Source organism: Phasianus colchicus, chromosome 1 (genome assembly GCF_987193195.1).
Source record: "Phasianus colchicus chromosome 1, bPhaCol1.hap1.1, whole genome shotgun sequence".
Lineage (NCBI taxonomy): Eukaryota > Metazoa > Chordata > Aves > Galliformes > Phasianidae > Phasianus > Phasianus colchicus.
Window position 1 is genome coordinate 73,279,171 of NC_143436.1, and position 18,399 is coordinate 73,297,569.

General features: G+C 43.8%; 1 long non-coding RNA gene across 1 annotated transcript in view; it reads left to right on the top strand.

The window, feature by feature from the left end:
* The window catches only part of LOC149919735 (uncharacterized), a 63,627-nt gene that overhangs the window by 14,015 nt on the left and 31,213 nt on the right, over positions 1-18,399 (top strand). Inside the window, exon 2 of the long non-coding RNA XR_016469915.1 lies at positions 5,971-6,067. This is a non-coding gene — a long non-coding RNA (uncharacterized LOC149919735). The remainder of the gene's footprint in view (positions 1-5,970; positions 6,068-18,399) is intronic.

Consider the following 18,399-nt stretch of genomic DNA (forward strand, 5'->3'; position numbering starts at 1 on the left):
TTCCAGTGCATGGAGCAATTATAAAACCCTGCAAAGAGCTCTTTTCATATCTGTAGCCCTTAACAGGGTCAAAATATATTTTCTCCTTACTCTTGTGCTGAGAAAACCTGAATCATTTTGCTGAAACTTTCCCAAAAACCACTTACCCTGGGGCAGACAGCATGCATGGAAAAAATCCAGCCCAAACAGTTGAAATCTGGCAAAGTTGAAGCAAACTGAAACACATTCTTCTTATGGAAAGTGTTGGGTGACCTCTGCTAGGCAGAGTTCTTTGCTCCACCTAACTGAGACACACAGGCAAAATTTGCAGCTTTACTGTCTGTGTGCGTCAGCTTGGGCGTATGCACCCTGAACAACAAGCTGTGTGTATAAAAAATATACACCCTTCTCTCTACATGCTGCATGGCTCTTTGCTACCCAAAGACTCCTGGTCAGACGCATCTCTATCCCTATGTCATCCTGGCAGCTACCACCTCCAGCATTCTTTGCCTGAGCTGAACAGTATAGTCCAGGACTGGTTTTTCTCCTTTAAAAAAAAATTAAAAAAAATAAAAAAATTTTGGTTGGTTTCTGCCACTGCAAATAAATAAACAAACAAATGTGTGTGTGTGTATTATATATATATAAATATATATATATATAGGCAGCCTTGCACGTTTGTCTCTGTTTTTCATTTTGTTTTGCTACAGAAGTAAAGTAGAAAAGCTTTGGCAGGACTTTCTTCAGCATAAGTGAGGAAGCAGCTGTTTACCATGAAAAGAACCACACATTAGTTTGTTCTTCGTGAGCTAGTAAATTGCTGCTGTCACCATCTCCAGGGCTTTTCTAGGCACTTCTTGTGGCCTGGGAGATGACTTGCTCTGACACTGCAACACTAGACTATATAAGATAACAGCGAGGAAGGAATGAGAGACTAGGCAAAGTCATGTGGCTGTGAGTCACTGGGAGTTATTTTTCAAAACCTTTACTGAGACTGCATGTTCAACAGTCTATGACCAGTCTTGTAAGAAGTCTACCCCATGTTATCATTTCCTTGAAGGAAGAGTGCAAACAAGGACCAAACTTTGTGGGAATGTTGGTCAGTGAAGCCTATGAAACTGGTGGCTGTGCCACAAGAATGGGAAGTTTTGCTGTTTTTGTAAAAGTTGAGTGCAAAACAACAGTGATACTCTATCAGTGTTGGCAGAGGGATGGTTTGGCGGATTCTAAAAACTCTTTTTATCCATTTTCTTTTTCCAACTGAATGGAGCTCAGCAAAGTGAGTCTCCCCAGAGGTGACCCTGCATTGCCTATGCACAGGCAGAAAGGCTCTGTGAAGGTGGGATGAGCACAGGGAAGTTCAGCAGGACCTCCTTCCATCAGAGGTGATTCATTCTGGGAAATGAGCTTTACAGACATTTCCTCCTTTTTGCACAAGCAAAAACATAACAGCACAAGAAGAGCTGCTGTGGTTTCCTAATTTATGCTTGCTTGCTTTCCCATTTGGGCATCAGCATTGATAAAATCCCATGCTCCCTTCTTCTCACCTGCCAGTTGGTAGTGAGCTGTAGTGTAGCTACATGACACAGCACTGCACAGCATTTCTGTTAGCTGGTGCTGTGAGAGAAAGGCACCTCAGTAGTGACAGGCAGATCAAACACTTCTGGTGACTGAGAATTCACTCACAGATTTTGCAACATATGTGCTCATACTTGTGGTAGTCTTTTGGGGTTTTCGTTTATTATACAGGAGTACCAACAAGCATAACCTCTGCCTCATCTGCAGAATAGGGACCAATACTGGAATAAACTGAATCAAGATAAAGAGGCCAGTAACACAGCTGAGGATGGCAGTAAGGCCTACAACATGGTATAAGTCATGAGGAACTCTGAGATCTTTCTGAGGACCCTTATTGAGTTTCAGGGCCAAGCCCACCATCTGGGGACAAATGGGCCTGTGATGCTCACTGGGGGCCGTGGAGGCACATACCTGGAATGTAAAGCACCAGCTTCTGGCTCTGTGCTGGCTGTGCTCCTCAGGATGAATTAAAGCACTGGCTGACTTTCTGTGTGCAAGTGGTATTGGAGAGTCCAGCCAAGAACCTGTGGCTGTGGAAGGAAGATCAGACAGTGAGACTTGCCATGGGCTCAGAACTCGAGGAGATGTCACAGTCAGCAGGCCAGCTGCTGTGCATCTTGCAGTAGGAGCCTGTAGGAGCGTCACAGCTAAGGTTGAAGAGACAGCCCAATTTGTTCCTCCTTTTTTTAACCTTGCAATGGTTGGGTAGGATGTCCTCTTTACATTGGTTTTATAGCCAGTGATGGCTATGAATTTTTTATGAAACACACGTATTTCTGTCATATGGATGTGTTGGGATGGTGTTTTGCTTCATCTTATAGAAGGGAGAGGAGGCTCTTTGATATATGTATATCTGATGTGAGATCAAGAAATGACAGTTCAAATGTTGGTCCGACCAGTTTATTATAAATCTGAATCAATCAGGGAGTTGGGGAAGGGGAGGCCGGAGACTAATACGAATTAGGGTGATGGGGAAGGGAAAGCGGGCACCAGAAAAGACAGGAAAGAAGCAAGAATTACATAAAGAAGGGATAGTCACCACCAAGATTCAGCAGCTTCCCATTGCATGCCGTTCCAAGGGTCTGAGGCAAAAGCACAGGGGGAGAGCAGCAGCAGAGTGGCCAGCCTTAGGCAGCAAGCAGGTACAGCAACAGAGCAAGTCCAGGAGGAAGGGGCAGGTCTCAGGTAGCAGGGCCAGGAGAGTCAATCAGCAGGCAGGCATCAAGCTGTGAGGCATCTGATGCCAGACGCCAATCCTCATGGTTGTTGGTCCCTTTTTTATTCTTCTTCTTCTGCCAACATGCCATTCCTGGGTGCTTGGGGAGTCGTGTGAAGGAGTACTCCCTGAGATGGCCATCTTCCTTGAGATAAGCCCACACAAAAGACTGCTTCCCATTAAGCTGTGGGTTATCTCTCTATCATTGCCCCTGGCCTGCAAATCTTCAGACAGAAGATTTTGCCAACTTTGACCATCTGTGTCCTTTAGGATTTCTCAACCTTTGACTAGGACTTGTCCATCATCATCGTCAAGCTTTGAGACAAAGGTGCAAAAGAAATCTCTTACAGATGACAGGGCAGAGAGTGAGTAGCTCTCATTTATTGTATTATTCTCCTATGGACATATCTTAGGGCTACTGAATTATGTTTTGTTGTTTTTTTGGGGGGGGTATCTTTCTTGTGTCTACATCAACAATTTTCTCATGATAGCAGAAGTTTCTTTAAGGTTCACTGTGTCTTTGCTATGCATGCGTAGCCCAATGTCATGGGTCTGCAAGTGTGCAGTAAGGCTGTGAAACCAGAGTCAAGAGCTGTGTAGGCATTTAAAGTACCTTCATATATCATATTTTGTGTGTGACCTCCATTCAGTGATGCTTTATGGCCTTGTATGGTGATGTGGAAGATACAATGGTGTGAGTTTTGCTATGAGAACCAAAGACTCATTATTTTTGAGGCTGTGGAAGAAATATATTGCTGAACAAGGATTTGAAAACCAATCTCATCCATACTAGGCTGATGTTTTACCTGTGGCCTATTCTTACAAGCAAGGAGCATTGGCACGGAGTAGGGTATGGCAGAAACAGGGCACATGTCTCAGAGACATGTTGTAGTCTGATTTACCAACTCCATCACAATACCTGGAAGCAGGAAAGCAAAGAGTATAAGCCATTGTTAAATCTCAGAAGAAAAGTTTTTTCTGCTCTGTATGTGGGGCGTGGCAATGGTGTAAACCTCTGTGTATGTAACCAAAATAATCTATACTGGTTTATACCAGCCCAGAGCCAACCTCTGGAAGTGGTCACCCTATAGTGCCCGCATTAAAGATTTTTTCAGCCAATACTTGCACAAGGTACTGAGAGATGCTTGGTGAGGACCTCATGCACCTGTGAGCAGCATGGCTGGCATGACACCACTCATTTCCCTCTTTGCACAGAAATCTTTCTCTTTAAGTGAAGTTTCACAATGAATTTACATATATCAAGATAAGGTTTGCATGCAAATTTTGTTCAGAATGTTTTTGAGAACATGACTGGTTGAGCACATTTCTGAATATTTCCTTTACCTCTTTTGAGTGGACTAAGGGGGGTAACATCCTTGAAGGACACAGAAATAACTGCATGCCAACAGAGACCAGGTAACAAGGTTTCAGAGATAGCTGGGGTGCACAAGGGATGTTCTTCCCCTGTGGGAAGTCCATGCTCTCCCTCCAAGCTGAGTGGGAAGAATGAGTGATTTTCTCCTTAGTTCCCCTCTCCTAAGAACTTGAAGCCCTTTCTTTCTTCTTGGGGATGGCATCCCGTGCCCCAGGGTAGGGCTGAGATCATATAGCCCTGGATGGAGAAGTAGCTGGGGACAAATGAGGAAGTGATGTATTGAGCAAAACTTCATGCTATAGAAATTATTTTTTTTCCAGAAAATCATGCAGGGTGGAGGAGGCAGGACACAAGCCTCTGTTGCAAGCTTCTGTGTTTTCATTGTGATGCAAATTAATGTAATTTGGGTCGGGTTCAGGTTCACCTTGTGAATTGTTCTTGTGGCTGGAAATGAAACTAGGATGTCTTCACTTTTTCTTGTACGTCTCAGTACTGTTCTGTCTTGTACCGTCTGGAGTGTGACCCCAGAGCTTGTTTCGCTACTAGGCTTCTTCCACAACTCCAGAGGATGGCTTCTTGGTGGAGCACCACACCAACATTAGTGATGTAGGTGGCTGTGGTGCTCCCCTTCCTCTCTCTGGTGTCTTTTTTCAGTCTGAAGGGGAAATGGGTGATAGGATGTGCCCAGAACAAAATGACATGCAATGATCCTAAGAGGTTTTCAAAACTTGTTTTGCTCATCCAGAGTTGTTCAGGGCAAAATTAGACTGAAAATGTGGTGCTTGCAACCAGGCACACAGCAACAGATGTGAATCACCCAGACACTGCTCTGTACACCAGGGCAGTGATGAATTTGAAAATAGCAGCTTTACTTCTGGGAAAAAAAACAATGTACAGATCTGAACAGGAAATTTACTGCCTTCTTGCACAAAACTTGACTTCTCCTCACCCCCTGCCTGCAGCAAGCCTGTAAATGTTTAAGTCACCTCACTGCTATCTTGTGTGGGGTCTTTGTTTCCTGCCTTACAAACTAATGTTGACCTGGCCCTGCTGCTCTCACAGCACAGCCAGCATTAAACTCTGGGGGCATAGGGCAAAGGCAGCTCCCTGCTTGCCTCTCAAAGTGGCTGACTTCTGCTGCTGATGTGCATTAGTGGGGCTCCCCTCCATCTTTGGGCCTTGGGCAGTCACCTTCATTGCTCTCTCCTAAATCTAATTCTGTTCTGCTTTGTCCAGATTATAATGTTCCTTGGAATTCATTTTAAATGCAGAGCAGGGTCAAGGGAGGCTTTCAGAGACAGTTCAGATGCTGTTAGGGTGAGGGCTGTGCTAAAGATGCTTCGGGCTTATTTCGTGGAGCCGGTTGTTAAAATCATAGCTGTTTTCTGAGCTGGCTGTTAAAAAAGTCACCTTTGGCAAGCTCAGCTCCCTGCAGCTTGCTGCTGTCTCTCCTCTGGTACACATGTTCCCAGGCTTGACTCTGTACACAGCTCCTCCTCACATCCACCCACCTGCACTGATATTGACCTGTAAATCTCTTTGCCCACCAATGGAGGGACAAGTCCTTAGTAGTTCTCCCTCCTGGCCTTATCTCTTCATGCTGGCCCTGATATCCTGGTCCATCTGATATTCCTGTGGCAGTACAACCCACCTGGGATCAGCTCTCATCTCATTTTGGTTCCCTCAGTGGAGGGGGTGGGGGAGGTAGGGATGCAAATCTCAATGTCTAGCATTTCAAAACTGTCTCTTACTTTGAAGGACCTGCCATGCTTTACAGACTCCCTCAGTCCTATAACACAAGTTATTTTCCTTGCGCTTACAGGCTTCTGGTGTGAAGCATTGCACTGCACAGGAGTATTCTTTGCCATGGAAGACTAATGTCTGCACTTCCCTGCAGAGGGAATTCAGGTAGAAGGAATGTGAGTATTAAAGTGTGGCGAAGATGCTGGCAGAAAACATATGTACTCCTGTGGCATGTGCCATGAAACAACAATTTGCAGCAAAGGAAAGGCTACACAGAAAAGCAGTGAGGGTTAGGTAAATCACTGATGTGGATGTGCTGTGTCATGTCTAATATTCTGTCTTTTCTGTAGGGAATGGAGTTTAATTCTCTGTATGTGACAATTACATGAGCCAACCATTTCCCATAACAAGCACTTACAGAAAGAGGTAGTGATCTACTCTAGTATTGTAGGCTCACTGAGGCAGCAGTTAGTAAGTTCACCTGAACAACTGTTTTCTTGGTCTTTGGCTTTATGTATAATTAGAAAAATTGCAAAACTGGAACCTTGGATCTGTATAGCCTGAAACGGTAGAAACAGAAGAGTAATGATTTCCCTTACTGGCTTTATTCTACCCAGATGAGAGTCTGGCAGGTAAGGGACTGAATTTGGGGTTAGAGGCAGTGCCTGAGGTAGCTCAAACCTTGAGTTTCCTGTGGAAGTGTGAGATAAGTTGCTCCCCTGGCCATCCCGAGGTTGACGTTATGATAGCGGCTTGGGTTACTCTGTTGTTTTGTCTTATCCCTAGCCCCTAATATGCCCCAAACACAACTGATGTGAGAATTTTACCTTATTGACCATTCTAATGTTCCTTGGAGATGGAGGTTCATCAGAGAGGAAAAAAAACTCAAACATTTTCAAGTTCTTGCAGGAATCAGCCTGAGAGGTGGTGAGATTTGTGGCCTAACTCATGGGTTTAACTCATACCCCAGAACAAATGACAAACGATTGTGGCTTATATTGATACCAAATTTGGCAGCATTTTGATAATCTTCAGAAAGAAGAACTCCAGTCTCACTGCCATCACTAAGAAAACAATTGTTGATTGGACAGGACCATAGAATTTCTGTGAGAATGAATGACTACCTTTTTCTTATGGAGGAGAAAGTGCTGCATTACTCAGAGGATATGAGGATACTACAGAAATTGCACTAGTTCTTGGAAGCAACGCTACTGTAGTTTTTTTTTTTCCCTATCAAATTCAGTTAAGTTCGGGGGATTTCCAAAGAGGAGAATTATGAACTGTGACTGTTCCAAACAGATAAGTCAATCTCCAAACACAGTGATTCTCAGGAGAAACCATGCTGTTACTGAGATAATTAACCCCAACGAGAAGGATAAGAGAAAATTCTTATGATGGAATGTTTACAAACAGGAATTCCTTAAAGCAAAGGCTTTTTTTTGTCTCTTGAGACCATGGAGGGCCAGGTTGGTAGTGGGCATCAGGCTGTTCCTCATCCAGGGTTCAGAGCTCAGGATTTCTGCCAGATTTGGAGACATGGTCTGTGTTGTCAGCATGTCTAGTTGATTTTTGGTCCTTCTCAAAATTACATCCCACACCTGAAACATCGCAGAGGGGGAAGAAAGCAAGTGTAGTTCTTCCATGAATATTCTGAGCAATAGCAATTTGGATTTTCAGCGTTTCTTAGAAGATGCTTTCAGTTTATAGGATGGCTTGTTCTTGGTGATCTGTGACATATCTCTCAGGCACACATCTCCTATGCTGTATGTAAATCAGCAGTAACACATCCTAGATTCCAGTAAGCTATATCCCCCCATTCGGTTAATAGAAACCCCGAGTTCCTTTTTTAGCTTCCTCTGTTGACCACAACTCACGTCACAAGTAAAGTCCTGCCTGCCAGCCTGTGTGCATATGGTGTGCAGAACATGAACACAGCAAACCACTTCACAGCATTGTTTGCTTTTTCTTTTTTTTTTCTTTTTCTTTTTTCTTTTTTTTTCCCCCTTCTCTCAGTAGAAACGGTTAAAGACTAAAAGCCTTTATGAGTAAAATTCACATAGCTGCTGTTGCTGCAGATGAAATCATAATGCCAGTAGGGATTTCTGGGCAAGGATGCCCTCTTGCAAAGTGCACCAGAATGGATGACTGAGAGGAGTGGCTGGCCTTGCTACAGAAATATAATTTTCTGTTGGATCCAGCCATGGATATTGTGGATAGGAGTTTGTATAGAGTGAAAAAAAGAGTGATTTTGATGGAAATCTGCATTTCTGAATTTGCTTCCCCTTTTCAATATAAGCCAGAATTTATCTGTAGATTTCCAAAGTACAAGTTATTTCTGAACCTGTACTTGTTAATGCATATGTAGCCTGAGTAGGCAGTTAAAACTTTATGTTATTCTGTCAGAATACTCAAGCCATCAGCATGCATACACATGTAAGATGTAAGATTTCTAGGTCATTTATGCTCTTTCTTTCAAGCATAATAAAGATAATTTATGCTGATTGCAGCAGGAGCTTTCTTTTGGTGTCTGCTTCTACTACAAGAGGAAGGCCTCTTGTAGGGAAGCTTTTGTCCTGCTTCAAGACCACTGGAGGTTTTGCAGAGCCTTCCTGAACTTCACCATGGATGATGGACAGAGGCCATCATTTAGAAAGAGGGAGCCAGGAAGTGGGGATGGAAGAAAGGTAAGAGAGAGGGGAGGCGGAACGCATGAAAGGATGGGAGTGAATCTGGGACCTGAGGCTGTGTGCAGTCAGAGCCTTGTACTTGATGACGGGGATCTGCCAAGGCATTTTGTTTCCCTCAGGAGAAGAGAACAGACGAACCTCTTGGTTTTCTCTCTGAGCTTCAGGTGGCTGTCCTCTGCTTCTTGTGGCTCACAGGTTACTTTATCCTGGCTCCCAAGGCCTTCATTTACCCACCAGTGACAAAGCAAGAACAATAGCAGAGTTCCCCAAATATGGGGAGACAAAGGGCAGGAAAGGAAGTAAGTTTTGTTTCCTCAGTAAAACCACATTCTTATCCCCTCACCTTAGACAGCTGAGTCTTAGGCCTTTTCCTGAACAGAAAAGAAATAGAAAAACTCCAGTTGTGTGATGGATGAAACACTGAGCAAATGCCTTTTGTAGTAACAAATTGATTTGGTAAATCAAGATAAATGCTCTCCTTTGGTCTAGTTCTTACCTGAGCCTGGCAAGAAGTGTAAAAGTATGGGGTGATGTTGCCTTTCTTGATATTCTGCCTACTTTTCATGTTCTGGGACTATTCGCTGTCCCACTCACCCCTGGGAAAAAACACCAAAGAAGCCACAAGCATTCTTGAAACCAGAATTGTCTCCTACTTTACTTCTCTCTAATTTCATGAATGTCATTTACATGCTTCTTTTTGCCACAGTTGTCAATTTGCAAGAGTAATTATTTCTTTTGAGTATGTTTATAATTTTCTCACACAGTGCCCCTCTGAAGAGGAGTGCAGTACTCTGATAGGGTCAGTGAATTGTGTTGTAGCATCACTGAGAAGAGCTCACTGTGTCCCTAGTTCTAACTATTTGTCTTGGTAAAAAATACATAACTCTAGGAAAAAAGAAGTACTCTTTCTTCTCAATAGTATTTCCTAATTATTTTAAAACCTAGTCCCTGAGCATTTTGCCCTGGTGAAAAGAAGCCTCCCATCCAGCAAGATATTCCTCCTGAAAGACAGAAATAGGGTATGCCAGATGTCATCTGAGGTCTCGATCCTGCAGCTCTTGTTCACCTGCAGGTTTTAGTCTCACACATGTATGGGGCGCATGCAAACTCACGTCACATTCAAACATAATTTGAACAGGGTCTTATTCAATATTTGGCTTTGGACTGGATTTGTGGATGAAGGGGCAGAGGGAAAGAGGACCACATGAAGAGAAGTAGTCATTGACTTTGGCAGGAGGCTTTCTTGCTTGGCTGAAGTCTCCTTGTTTCCCCAGTGAATGCCTTGTGAAGTTCACTGCATGAGGTTAAACTGATCCTGACAAATCCTGTCACCATGCTCCATGCTTAGCACAAAAACTCATGTGCAACTTCAGAGGAGCTGCTCTTTATTTACTTATTTATTTATGGGCATGTTATCTGGGTTCAATGAAACTGGTTATTAAAAAATCTTGCTGGCTCTGTTTAGTGTTGCTGCTTGCAAGCACAGCTCCCTGTCATCACTGCTTTTTTACTGGATCATGTTTTCTTCTCTTGGTGACTGTTTCTTCTCCTCCCCCAAGCCTTGATGCTGCAGTCTCTTCTCCAGCCTCATCCCAATCTTTGTGGGCTCATAAGAGCCTCCCAGTGCAGCCTGTTCAGGCTTCTGACACTCCTGATATTTGGAATCCCAGGGGCCAGTTTCTGCTTTCTCCAGAACAGAGATATGCTCAGGTTGAAATATCTGAGCTGAATGGGGAGACCTGTCACTTCTTTAGGCCTTACTCTGCTATTGAAGAAGACAGCAGATGTTCATTGCATCTTCATTTCAGCCTTTTAGACACAAGCTTCAGGCTGCTGGCAAAGTGCTATTTGGATTACTGCTAATCTGGCAGAGAGTAAACCTGGTATCTCTTACTTACAACTCCACTCCTAATTAATTAGTGACAAAAATACATTATAAAAATACAGTTTATACTGAGATGGATTCTGCCTAAAGCTTATCTGAGATAGAGTAAAGTAAAAAGACTTTCAGTGCTCTGAGTTATTCTGAAGGTAAATCCCACAGGATACAGAAAATAATCCCTATTATTATCAGAAATTTGAAGGTGTTCTCCAAGCAGAAAGCAGTAAATATAGCACATTAGATCCAAGGCTAGACGCATGATCATAATATGCATTTTCTTAAAATATAGAGCTGTGATGACAAAGTCAGAGGTTGCTAAATTTTTAAAATACTACTATAAGAGATGTCCTAGTTTTTTCCCCCCCATGCTTAAAAATATATGGATGTGATATATCACTCCTGATTTTACTCTTGTCTTTCTGTTGCTGGGTATTTGCTAGGAGGACACAGGGAATGCAAAGTGATTCAAATGCTCATGCATGTTGACCACACACTTCTGCATTGTTGGGTACCCACCCAGTAAGTTTGTGCTAGTAATATACAAAGCATGTCATACATGTATATATGTGCAGTACAGCACAGGGATGGTGCTTCTTGGCTATTCCCATTCAGTTCTGCTAAATCAACTTTTGCCTATCTCACTTGCTTTGACCTTGCTTTCAGTACATTTCTGGCCACATCTTTGTCAACATGAAATGCTCCCCTGACTTTTATTCCAAAGCCTTTTTGGGAGGGTGCTCCAATCAAGTCCTTTGGCCTCAGGGCACTTTATCCTGTATCTGCCATATTGATACCCAGGCTCTTGAAAGGTCAAACTTGGGCTTTTTCACCCTAGAAATTGAAGCTCTTGCATTTGGGTATTATCCTTAGCTAGCCTTCAGATAGAGACCTGGATGTCAGTTGTTTCACTCCTGAATGAGTATCCTGCAAACTAGATTATTGTTGGCACTGCATTTTTTCTCTCTCCGCTTTTTCTCCTCTTTCTCCATCCATGTCATGAACCTAAGTAGCTTTCCCATCTCCAGGCACTTAGCTTGCAGTGAGCAGCCTGGAGGCAGTAAATTTGAAAACTCAGTGCTGTGAATCCCATCAGTCAGCAAATTTACTGTTAGATTTGCAGTTTTCTAGAGTGTGCTGGCCTGTTCTGTGAATTCATCCCACCTTGTAGCGTGCAGCTCACCAGCTTAAAATCGAAGACCCTATTTCTTCTCAAGGTCCAGCAGAATGTTGCCTCAGAGTCTGTGAGATGTAATGATGTGTTGTAATCTCTTTTTGAGTTCATTTTATAAATATTAATATTCTTTATTATTCAAGCATCTTCCAGAGCAGAAGTGAAAAACCTTTTCTCTTAGTTTTTTCATATGCATGAATGAGTCATGGTAAAGAGCTCAAGGTCAGTGCTGTGTAAGGTGCTTGCACTTTACATGAATCATAGAATCATTTGAGTTGGAAGAGCTAGAGGTCATCTAGTCCATCTCCCCTGCAATGAGCAGGAACATCTACAGCTAGATCAGGTTGCTCAGAGCCTGGTCCAGCCTGACTGAATGTCTCCAGGGATGAGATGTCCACCACCTCTCTGGGCAGCCTGTTCCAGCGTTTACCATCCTTATTGTAAAAAACTTCATTATATCCATTAAATCTCTTGTATTTCAATCTAAAACATTTTCCCTTTGTCCTATCAAAATACATCCTGCAAGAGTCTGTCCCACCTGCTGCATGCAGATGCTCCTTGTCCCTTGCATGCTGGTTGTGTCTGAAAGCCAAACTTTGCTGGCCTGTGAAAAGGGTTAGCCTGATATATGCAGGTAGATGTGGAAGTCGGGGACATCCCTTTTGTTGCAGAAAACAGCACTGGATAAGGCTCAGACCATGAACTTCTATTTGCTTGCCAAGGTCTGGTTCCTGACCATTCAGATGGAGAACTAACCATTAGTTTCAAGGGATCCCTGCACGCTGACTTCCCAATTGTAAGTTTAGAGGGAAGAAAACAATGGAGATTATCTGAGACATCTGATGAAGTGGCTGTTTGGGGAGCAAAAGAAATCCTGCCCTCCTTCTTCCTCTCTTTTCATTAAAGTAGGTGCTGTGATTTGGGCAAAGATTTTACCCCTAATCTGCAAAGGTGCTGTGCAGGCACAAAACCTGCCAGAAACAAAGGGAAATTGCGTGCAATTTGTTTTCCTCCAGAGTAGGCCCAAGGGAGCTGATGCACTGTGAGGATAAGGAAGCCTGTGAGGAAAAAAGTAAGAAAACCATTGTGGAGGAAAAATATATGGATAAATTAGAATGATAGTAGGAGCTTACCCTAATGATCAAAAATTTAGAAAATTTGTATGTGTCCCTTCCACTACTCTCCCTGCGAGGAGTCACTGCTGCGTGATTATCCCTCAGGACCATCAGGAAGAACACAGTGGCAGTGAAAAAGAAATCTGCAGCTTCTTTCTGCGACTACTGCTCCTTCAAACACAAAGACAGAGTGGGGTGTTTGAATCACAGAATCACAGAATGGCCAGGGTTGGAAGGGACCTCAAGGATCATGAATCTCCAACCCCTTGCCACATGCAGAGCCACCAACCTCCACATTTAATACTAGACCAGGCTGCCCAGGGCCCCATCCAATCTGGCCTTGAACACCTCTAGGGATGGGGCATCCACAGCCTCTCTGGGCAGCCTGTTCCAGGACCTCACCACTCTCTCTGTAAAGAACTTAAGAAGACTGAAGATGATCTGAGCCACTGGTACAATGGTAGGAAAGGCTCTAGTACCTCACATAATAAAGGTCTCCTGCTCAAAAACCAGGGATGAAAGATGGTGAGGGTCTGATGGACTGCTCATTCCAACATGGATGCTCCTAGTGAGGCAGTTTTCCCTGCCAACTCAGAGAAGCAGCAGCAGATGGGTGAAATTTCTGTATTTTGTTGGTCTTATGCAGAGAATGCCACTGAAGGCCTCATGCTGTAGGGTGGTAAGAATGCAGTGTTAATTAGAAATGGGAGGCTCCTTAAAAATTAAAAAAAAGGAATGGAGAAAGCATCAAAAAACTCTGGCGTGGAAGGATACAGAAAGGATCAAGGGTTACCCCTAGGGAAACTTCCTTTGGCTTTTAGAGTTTATGAGACATGAGCAATGTGTTTATCCTCTTTGCATCTATTCCCAGCCCTTCCCTACCCACCTACAGATTCCTTGTTTATACACAGTGACTCTTCTGTGTGGTTTTGGCTCACTCACGGTCCTACCATGGACTGTTACTGCCACTGCATCCACCCTAAAGGAAGCAATCTTCGCATTTCTGGGATTAGCAGTGTGGTTGTGTTGTCCCTTTGCTCCATATGCAAAATGTGGATGCCCAAATGTGTGATGGCCCCCAAGCCAGGATGTTACCCACTCAAATGGTTTACAAGTGCCCACAGTGCTGGCACAAGCCTTGGCTGCCACAGCCTAGTTGCAATGGTCATGCCCTGAGGTTTGAAAGGGGGGGGGGGGTTGAAACTTGAGCACAAACCATTCGTTATCAAGCACTGTTCCTGTCCCAGCTCCTGTTCCCTTCCCTTCCCTGTATCTTTTATTTCTTCTTCCTGGCACAGGCTTAGGTGAGCATGCACAATACCATACATTCAGTGACTTACAAGTTTTAATTTCCTGCAGGAAACATTTGTTATGGCCTACAGGTAGATACTTCGTTATTTTTCCTCTCCTCCCCTATTAGGTCTTTCCTTTGCTTTCAAGAATTTCTGTGACCCTAAATGACACTTTTGAGACTCTGAGTCCCTTTGGATCTCACTGATTTCAAGACGTATGTTGGTAAATGAGAGTTAGAGTCTAATTGCTACACTTTCCTCAGTAGGTGTAAACCAGCCTGAACCAGCCTGTCCATGTTGATTTTGCAATTGGTAAACAGTGCATCATTACATGTCACTGATAGTGCAATAAAAATCATGGTGAGATGTCTGGTATGGTAGACTGGATGGAGCGAGGGGTGAAATGGTCTGGTTGTTGAGAACTTTTAAACTTGTCAGCAACATGGGATATACATACTGCATGCAAGAGGGCTGGCAGTGTTATGGGACTGCAGTCTCCTAGCAAGCATGAAAGCTTGAGTATCACCAAATTGGAAACAAGTAAAATTAGCTCTTTGGCTTTTGTCCATCTCTACTTAGGAGTGTCACAGTATAGGCAGCAATGTGTCACTGGGCTGCACTTAATGAAGGTACAATTGATGGACGTGTGTGGGCATGTAGGTTTGTACATCTCTGAGATGGAAAGAGAGGCTTATTTATATACGTACACTGACACACATTTGTAAATATATATACATAGCCTGAGCTTTTAAATATGTCACTTAGCCCTTCAATTTTTCCATCCAGGTTCCCAAATAATGCTTCTTTTTCATTGTACTCCAACCCATGGATCCTCTTGGCCCGTGGGATGGAGGGTAAAACTTCACAAGATGAGCCATCCCTGTACTCTAGGGATCCATGGAGGCTTTAAATTCCACTTACAAAGACAGTTTTTTTATCATGGTCATGTGTGATGACTTACTTTGGCCATCGGAGCCCAGATATGGATGGCTCTCAGCTGTGCTGGTTGATTGTCTGGGCTCAGCTTATCACTCAGCATAACAATCTGTGCCACACTGCTGAGTGCTGGGGAGTCCTAGAACATAATCAAAAGGCTTCCTAGCAGGCAACTCTGACAACCTGCATGAGGGGAGAGTCCAGCAATTCAACCACCAAGGAGGTGAGAGGACAATGTGTGCTGAGCTGGAGCTGATAATTAGCTTGTGCAACCCCTAACCCCTACCTTCCTATGTATTTTTAAGTGTTTTTTTTTTTTTTTTTTTTTTTCTTAAAAGAATTATCTGGAAACACTTGGACTGGATTGAATAAATGCTTAAACTTCTGAGCATAAGTACAGATTTCTGAATATTGACAGAACTCAGTGTTTTGCATCAGAAAGAAATTTGGAAATTTTGCTGAAAACCAAAGCTTTTGTTTTTCTTTCCAGTTCTTTGCTCATTTATTAGATGCCTGCAGGTTGAGCATCTGCACAGCCGCTAGTCATGCTATTCAAATGATCTTCATGCTCAGCAGCCCCACACACCCCAGATTTTCAGAGGATCTGAGCATCTGAGCAGGTTCCACTGGCTTCACATTATTATTATGGGGCTCCCACTCCATCCTACGTGCCAGACCCAAGAACATCAAAGGCACTGCAGAAGTTCACACCAGATGAAAGGCTGGTCCCACCCCTCTTGCCCACGGATCACTGCTTTCCCACCTGGGTAAAATGGTGGGCAGGGGCAGGGTGGGACCATGGGGCATGGCAGCCTCTGCCCCTGTGTTCTCTCTTGGCTGCCAGGGCAGCGCCCTGGGGAGGTATCCACAAACTGAAGCTCAGCCTTCACCCGAGGCTATGTCTGCAAAGGGCATGCTTCCTCCTCCTTGGCATCCAGCTGCCAGTGCCCTTGTTTTGCTTTCCAACCCTTGCTGAGGCACAGGGCTTGCTGAAAGGAATCAGCTCGGATGTAGCCTTCTGATTTTACTCAGTTTGAATCAGTATTAAAAGGCTGCAGTTGTCTGGGCTTCCTGTGAAATGAAATCTCCCAAAAAATAAGTGGCTGCACTTTTCCCAAAAAGGCCCCGCTGTCAGGAAAACACAGCATGGAGTAAAGGAGCAGCATCTCTGTGCAGTATAACAAGCTGTCTACAGGTTGGAAAGGCATGAGTTTGCACAGCTTAGCTTATATAAATTGAACAGCAAGTGCCAGCAAACTGCAGCAATATGAGAGAACCCAGTAGGTTTGAAGTGTTACAGAACAAAGCTACTTTTATGATTTATACACTTGCCAGCCATTGAATTCTTAACTGAAACTGGAGCTTTCCTGGTAGCACCATAAGGGCTAGAGGGGCTGTGAAGAATTTCTGGTATTGCAGCAGCTGTCCCAGTGTGAGATAGAGCTATCAATAGGAGGTCTATCAGGGCCAGCAACAAATGCACCATTGGTTTTGGTTTCCTCCACCTCACCAGCTCCAGTATGAGTCATATAGATGGTCACAACCCTCTAGACAACTGTCATAATCACTCCGTGCAAAGTGTGGCAACAACTGAGAAGCCCCCATGCTTCCCAATGAGCTATTCATACTTTGCTGTGTGGACCCCAATGTCTGGAGCTGAGGGAGAAAACCTCACATGGTGGCATTCTTGAAAGTCTAATGTCCCCTAAGCTTCTGCTTGTTCCTGGGCAGCGAGGGGGCTCAAGGGGGCTGCAAGGAGTTTATGGTCACTGAAAGGAGGGCAGGTAGACACTGCATCCCTGTGACTGCCCTGTGGTATCTGTAGTTGAAGAAGATGGGCTGAAAGTCATGGTTTTGCTGATGGTGAGAGTTGTCTCAGGCTTGCAGCTTTGTTATACTTTTGTTTTCCTGCATGTCCAGAGAGGAGTCACTTGAGTGTAACCTTTCTTAGGTGTTTTTACCTCCTGTGTAAAATGGGGATGATAACATTTAACTACTCCGTAGCAAAATAAAGTGTCTTTACAAAGGCAAGAAGAAATGTAAAGATTCCAGTAATTTTGCTTGCTGAATGAACTTTGGTCAACAGATCCAAATACCAGCCGGTGTCCTCACTGTGTAATATAATGGCAGGTTCTTGTGTCAGTACTTCCCTGAAAGTGGTAAAAAACAGTGGTTAGAGTGCCTTCAGACCATGATCTCCTTGCTATTGCTAAGCTTGTATGCCCTGAGACATTATTTATTTAGATAATTGCTCTTATTGCTGCTGTTTTGCCAGAAAACATCCTCTGGTTTCTGATGGCTTCTGAGTCTGCAGCATTAGAGATTATTTTTTTACATTTGTTTGCACATTGCTCTCATTAATGCTTCCAGCAGAAGCCTGTGGGCACTAAAGTGAGGAGAAAGGCATGAAATCAATGGCAGGCAGGCAGGAGAATGTGGCAGGAAAGCCTAGCAGGAATATATTTGAATATCAAAATATTAAATGCTTGTGATGTTGTGTAAAAGTTGTGATAGTACATAGCTATCACGGGAGCTACCTTGTAACTACTGAGGGCTGACTGTGGGGTGGGACTCCCATCTTCAGGCTAAAAGTATCGAGGGACACCCTATATCCAAGTGCACAACAGTGAATAGGTAGCTAACGATACTTTGGGCATGGACTTTGTAAGCCTGGACAGCTATTTCCTCTACATTTTCCTCGTGTATGCCATCTGGAATTCCACTATCTAGTGGAATTACTTATTTTGCAGAAGTGCAATGCTGATGATGGAGTGAGAGAAACCTGTGTCAAAACAGGAACACGTCAGGTTATTTTGGTACGGAATGAAGTGGGGGACTAGTGAATTGAGGGTTTTGGCTCAGACTCCCAATGCATCTATTTTTAAAGTGAGGCAGAGTAAGGCCAGTTAACACATGGTGGAAGAACTTGTTCTTCCCATCGGGAACAGTTGGTCTCTCCCCACTCACTCTGTTTATTTGCAGGCAGCAGACTTTTCCTCTTGGCCTTCTCTCTTCTCCCATTTAATTTGGATTGGCCATCTCTTCCATTTAAACAGAATCCAGCAGTATTTCAATGCCAGGAAAAATACCAAAATGCTGCTCTGCTCTCAAAGCCACAAAGGGTTCAATTATTTCCTGGAGACGATATGAAGCTTATAGAATTACAAGAGATGGTTATCGACTCTTGCTTGTGGAATAAAAAGGTCGGGAGCGAGTAGAATAGAAATCATTGTGCTTTTGCCTAAGAAAGTCTCCCAGATCATTTCATAAAATCAGTTTATGTGCAGGTGGCAGGTGGAGGAAAGGGGGAATAAGTCTTGGCACTTTCTTATCCTTATCTCTCTCCCAGCTCTGCACTAGGCTTGGGTTTGGGAGTGGCGGCTGTGCAGAAAAGGGAGCATGCTCAGTGCTGCATCCCGCAGCCT